A 6,471-nucleotide genomic window follows, 5' to 3' on the forward strand; every position below is an offset into this window, starting at 1 on the left:
TTGGCGGCGCCGGGCAGACGGGCGGCGTTGGCGGCGCCGGGCAGACGGGCGGCGTTGGCGGCGCCGGGCAGACGGGCGGCGTTGGCGGCGCCGGGCAGACGGGCGGCGTTGGCGGCGCCGGGCAGACGGGCGGCGTTGGCGGCGCCGGGCAGACGGGCGGCGTTGGCGGCGCCGGGCAGACGGGCGGCGTTGGCGGCGCTGGGCAGACGGGAAGCTCAGCTGGCGCTGGGCAGACGGGAAGCTCCGGCAACGCTGGAGAAAAGGAAGGCCCTGGTAGCGCCGGAGAGGCGGGAGACTCCGGCAGCGGCGCCGGACAGGCGGGAGGCTCCGGCAGAGGCGCCGGACAGGCGGGAGGCTCCGGCAGAGGCGCCGGACAGGCGGGAGGCTCCGGCAGAGGCGCCGGACAGGCGGGAGGCTCCGGCAGAGGCGCCGGACAGGCGGGAGGCTCCGGCAGAGGCGCCGGACAGGCGGGAGGCTCCGGCAGCGGCGCCGGACAGGCGGGAGGCTCCGGCAGCGGCGCCGGGCAGGCGGGAGACTCCGGCAGAGGCGCCGGACAGGCGGGAGGCTCCGGCAGAGGCGCCGGACAGGCGGGAGGCTCCGGCAGCGCTGGAGAGGATGAAGGCTCTGGTAGCGCCGGAGAGGCGGGAGACTCCGGCAGCGCTGGAGAGGAGGAAGGCTCTGGACGGATGGGCCGGAGAGACAGCCTGGTACGGGGAGCTGCCACCGGAGGGCTGGGGTGTGGAGGTGGTGACGGATAGACCGGGCCGTGCAGGCGCACTGGAGCTCTTGAGCACCGAGCCTGCCCAACCTTACCCGGTTGAATGGTCCCGGTCGCCCTGCCAGTGCGGCGAGGTGGAATAGCCCGCACTGGGCTATGCAGGCGAACCGGGGACACCGTGCGCAAGGCTGGTGCCATGTAAGCCGGCCCAAGGAGACGCACTGGAGACCAGATGCGTAGAGCCGGCTTCATGGCACTTGGCTCGATGCCCACTCTAGCCCGGCCGATACGCGGAGCTGGAATGTACCGCACCGGGCTGTGCACCCGCACTGGGGACACCGTGCGCTCCACAGCATAACACGGTGCCTGCCCGGTCTCTCTAGCCCCCCGGTAACCACAGGAAGTTGGCTCAGGTCTCCTACCTGGCGTAGCCATACTCCCTGTTAGCCCCCCCCCAAGAAATTTTTGGGGCTGACTCCCGGGCTTCCATCCGCTACGCCGTGCTGCCTCCTCATATCTGCGCCTCTCAGCTTTCGCCGCCTCCAGTTCTTCCTTGGGGCGGCGATATTCTCCGGGCTGAGCCCAGGGTCCTTTACCGTCCAGTTCTTCCTCCCATGTCCATTTCTCCAGGTGGTGCAGCCTCTCCCACTGCAGCTGCTGCTGCTCCTGCTGCTGCTGCCTCTGTTGCCTCTCCTGTGGCTCCTGTCTGTTAACACGCTGCTTGGTCCGTTGGTGGTGGGTGATTCTGTAAGGGCGTTCGTCTGTAGGAGGAAGAGAAGCGGACCAAAGCGCAGCGTGGTGGTTATTCATGTTTTAATAAATCCCTACACATGAACAAACTAACAAAAACAAGAAATGTGCAAACGCAAAACAGTCCTATCCTGTGACAACAAACACAGTGACAGGAACAATCACCCACAAACACACAGTGAAACCCAGGCTACCTAAGTATGATTCTCAATCAGAGACAACTAATGACACCTGCCTCTGATTGAGAACCATACTAGGCCGAAACATAGAAATACCCAAATCATAGAAAAACAAACATAGACTGCCCACCCAACTCACGCCCTGACCATACTAACTACATACAAAACAAAGGAAATAGAGGTCAGAACGTGACAACCTTATTCATGCTTTCCTGGCGCTTAAAGCTGAGGGAATTAAGTCAACGTCAGAATAGGGCTTATCTGTAGATCTCTACCCAGAAGGGGTCTCATGCTTAAGTTCAAGGTCAGAATACGAAAAGTGCATCAAAAAAAGGATCAAAAAAGGGAATCGGAGTCTAAGGGGTACAGTTGACAACAAAAAAAGGTTGAGAACGACTGATACAGGGGAATATGGGGGAGGTTCATCTTGTGTCAGAATCGTTTGAAAGGTTCATTAGTTTATGGTGTTCAGCCATTGGAGTCTTTTGATTGGGTGGTAGAGAGAGAATATTTGGTCCCTCGTATTATACTCTGACTAGGGTGGGAGGTGTGACTCAAAGAGATGTTGGACGGGTCAATAAAAATGGATAGTATTCTTTATTTGGGGAGTCCCATCTGAATGGAGTGGGAACGAAACATCCCTCCCCAAGGCACTAGAGTGACACTGAAAGTCAAGAACAAAGTTTTTTTTAAAGTGTTTAGGATTGCAGCTGGATACTCTGAAGTCAAGCACATTTTTTCCCCCCTTAGCTTATGTTTGATAATTAGCTTTTTTTCTAGTGTTGGACCTTAGGACCAAATAGGGAACAACTCCTATATGTGAAGAAAGAGAGACAGAGCAATGTTTGTCTGTTTCGAAATGTCGAACAGAGTACCTCCAACTCTGGCATAGTATTGTGCTCTCATCCTGGACATTTGGGCTATTTTCGGGCACCAAATAATTCAGAACACAGAGACGAGTAGAGGGCGCACTTGCCACAAAGCCTGTTTTAGCATGAAGAAGAGAAAATGGACAACTTCAGAAATGGGGATAGTCCTCAATGGCGATGCCCACGCTGTCACAGAAGTGATCAATGGCAAAGATAGGACGTGTGCTCTCTTTTTTTACCTCTACGCTTCAGAACCATCTGGTGAAAATGCCATCGATGCAACTGTAGCACTATGGGAACAGGCTAGCGTCCAACAATCCATGTGACCTTACAATCCATACGCTCATACACAGATGAGCGTATGTTTGTCTGTTTATTTCTCACTGTGAATTCTCTCAAACAACGCTTTTGATATCAGATATCAAGCATTCTGATTAATGAATAAACAGGGCCTTTGTTTTCCATTCATCTTATTCACGACCCCAAGTCCCCCTGTGTGCAGGAAGGGAATTATGAGGGGTTGAATTGGTACTGAAGCACTTAAAAATTAATTGACACCAGTAGCATAACAAGCTGTGATGGCACAAGGATAGAGGAGGAGGAGTTAGAGGATATGTTAAGTTGACGAGGATCCTTTTGGGTCGAATCATGTTTAACGTTTGGGAAGCAGGGGTTCATACTCAAGCTTCCCTCCCACCCGACTCACGCACGTTCAACAAACACACTCAACCCAACACAATACTCTCACACGTCGGAAGTGATGTCAACATTTGATGAATGGTTGATGGGTGTCTCAGTGCAGAGGGAGGTCACACACACAGACACACAGACCCCCCCCCCCCCCTCACACACACACAGACACAAACAAACACACAAGAGAGAACGTATGGGTGTGTGTCCGTGTGTGTGTGTGTGTGTGTGTGTGTGTGTGTGTGTGTGTGTGTGTGTGTGTGTGTGTGTGTGTGTTTCAGCACAAAGAACATAGATACATGTGATTATGTTTATACAGTGTGTGACATTCTAATAACGGATTTGGGTGTGAGTATCAAATAAAATCTGAAATCGTCTGTTTCTGTTCAGTAATGTGTCCAAGTTATCTTTGATTTAGGTTTTGTGTATATATGTATATACGTATCATATTATACATTGTATACTATGAATATCATATGGCAATATTGTAAAAACCTTAATCCAACACCTAGCAACCTGGACAAGAGATTTTGGCATAACAAGTAAGGTATTGAATTGGTGGACCCAGTCGCTGGACCCAGCTTCCAGTCCAGATCAGGGCTATCCTCCCAAATTCGTTGAAATATGTAGCTACAGTATTAAGAAATTATAAAAAGTGAAGTACTGTGAGGGCCTGTGCATGCAGTATACTAGAGCAGGTGTTCTCAAACTTTTTGGGGGCCAGTACCCCTTTTGTGACAGCAAATTCATAATTCATAGTCAGAAGACAACTCCAGTGAAATAAGAAATAGCATACAAAGAGTTTAACTATGACTTCGGCAGTGCATGGCCGGACGAACCAAGTCTCAGAACCTGGGAAGGAACATTTCAAAGGCCTGCGTCTTTGCATCGGAGAGAAAACCGTATCTACAGATAGTGTCAACGGGCAGAGAAAAACATTTGCAGCTTTAAAACTAAAACAGTGCATTTATGTAAAAACTAATTGGGGTAATACAAGAAATCTGAGGTGAAAAATGTATAATTGGTGGAGTACTGTGGATGCCAATATTCCTGTGATATCCATGTTGCCCAGAGTTAAGAACATAAGGTGTAGATTAACAATATAACATGTTATTGTATTACACACTCTAAACTTATTACACAGATCCCTTAGCCAAAATTAGTTTAACCTGTTGTTGTTAGTAAAATCCATGAAAAAAAGATTTTTTTTTTTTTAATATATATACATATATATATATATATATATATTTTTTTTTATAAACTCAGCAAAAAATTAACGGTCCTTTTTCGGGACCCTGTCTTTCAAAGATAATTCGTAAAAATCCAAATAACTTCACAGATCTTCATTGTTTAAACACTGTTTCCCATGCTTGTTCAATGAACCATAAACAATTAATGAACATGCACCTGTGGAATGGTCGTTAAGACACTAACAGCTTACAGATGGTAGGCAACTATGGTCACAGTTATGAAAACTTAGGACATTAAAGAGGCCTTTCTACTGACTGAAAAACACCAAAAGATAGATGCCCAGGGTCCCTGCTCATCTGCGTGAACGTGCCTTAGGCATGCTGCAAGGATATATGAGGACTGCAGATGTGGCCAGGGCAATAAATTGCAATGTCCGTACTGTGAGACGCCTAAGACAGCGCTACTGGGAGACAGGACAGACAGCTGTTTGTCCTTGCAGTGGCAGACCACGTGTAAAAACACCTGCACAGGATCGATACATCCGAACATCACACCTGCGGGACAGGTACAGGATGGCAACAACAACTTCCCAAGTTACACCAGGAACGCACAATCCCTCCATCAGTGCTCAGACCGTCTGCAATAGGCTGAGAGAGGCTGGACTGAGGGCTTTTAGGCCTGTTGTAAGGCAGGTCCTCACCAGACATCACAGGCAACAACTTCACCTATGGGCACAAACCCACCATCAATGGACTAGACAGGACTGGCAAAAGTGCTCTTCACTGACGAGTCACAGTTTTGTCTCACCAGAGGTGATGGTCGGATTCGCGTTTATTGGTCGAAGGAATGAGCGTTACACCAAGACCTGTACTCTGGAGTGGGATCGATTTGAAGGTGGAGGATCCGTCATGGTCTGGGGCGGGGTGTCACAGCATCATCGGACTGAGCTTGTTGTTATTGCAGGCAGTCTCAACGTTGTGCGTTACAGGGCAGACATCCTCCTCCCTCATGTGGTACCCTTCCTGCAGGCTCATCCTGACATGACCTTCCAGCATGGCAATGCCACCAGCCATACTGTTCGTTCTGTGTGTGATTTCCTGCAAGACAGGAATGTCTAAATATACAGTGGGGCAAAAAAGTATTTAGTCAGCCACCAATTGTGCAAGTTCTCCCACTTAAAAAGATGAGAGAGGCCTGTAATTTTAATCATAGGTACACTTCAACTATGACAGACAAAATGAGGGGAAAAAATCCAGAAAATCACATTGTAGGATTTTTTATGAATTTATTTGCAAATTATGGTGGAAAATAAGTATTTGGTCAATAACAAAAGTTTATCGCAATACTTTGTTATATACCCTTTGTTGGCAATGACAGAGGTCAAACTTTTTCTGTAAGTCTTCACAAGGTTTTCACACACTGTTGCTGGTATTTTGGCCCATTCCTCCATACAGATCTCCTCTAGAGCAGTGATGTTTTGGGGCTGTTGCTGGGCAACACGGACTTTCAACTCCCTCCAAAGATTTTTTTATGGGGTTGCGATCTGGAGACTGGCTAGGCCACTCCAGGACCTTGAAATGCTTCTTACGAAGCCACTCCTTCGTTGCCCGGGAGGTGTGTTTGGGATCATTGTCATGCTGAAAGACCCAGCCACTTTTCATCTTCAATGCCCTTGCTGATGGTAGGCTTTGTTACTTTGGTCCCAGCTCTCTGCAGGTCATTCACTACTGTAGGTCCCCCCGTGTGGTTCTGGGATTTTTTTCTCACCCCACGAGGTGAGATCTTGCGTGGAGCCCCAGATCGAGGGAGATTATCAATGGTCTTGTATGTCTTACATTTCCTAATAATTGCTCCCACAGTTGATTTCTTCAAACCAAGCTGCTTACCTATTGCAGATTCAGTCTTCCCAGCCTGGTGCAGGTTTACAATTTTGTTTCTGGTGTCCTTTGACAGCTCTTTGGTCTTGGCCATAGTGGAGTTTGGAGTGTGACTGTTTGAGGTTGTGGACAGGTGTCTTTTATACTGATAACAAGTTCAAACAGGTGCCATTATTCCAGGTAACGAGTGGAGGACA

This window comes from Oncorhynchus mykiss, chromosome 2, assembly GCF_013265735.2.
Source record: "Oncorhynchus mykiss isolate Arlee chromosome 2, USDA_OmykA_1.1, whole genome shotgun sequence".
Lineage (NCBI taxonomy): Eukaryota > Metazoa > Chordata > Actinopteri > Salmoniformes > Salmonidae > Oncorhynchus > Oncorhynchus mykiss.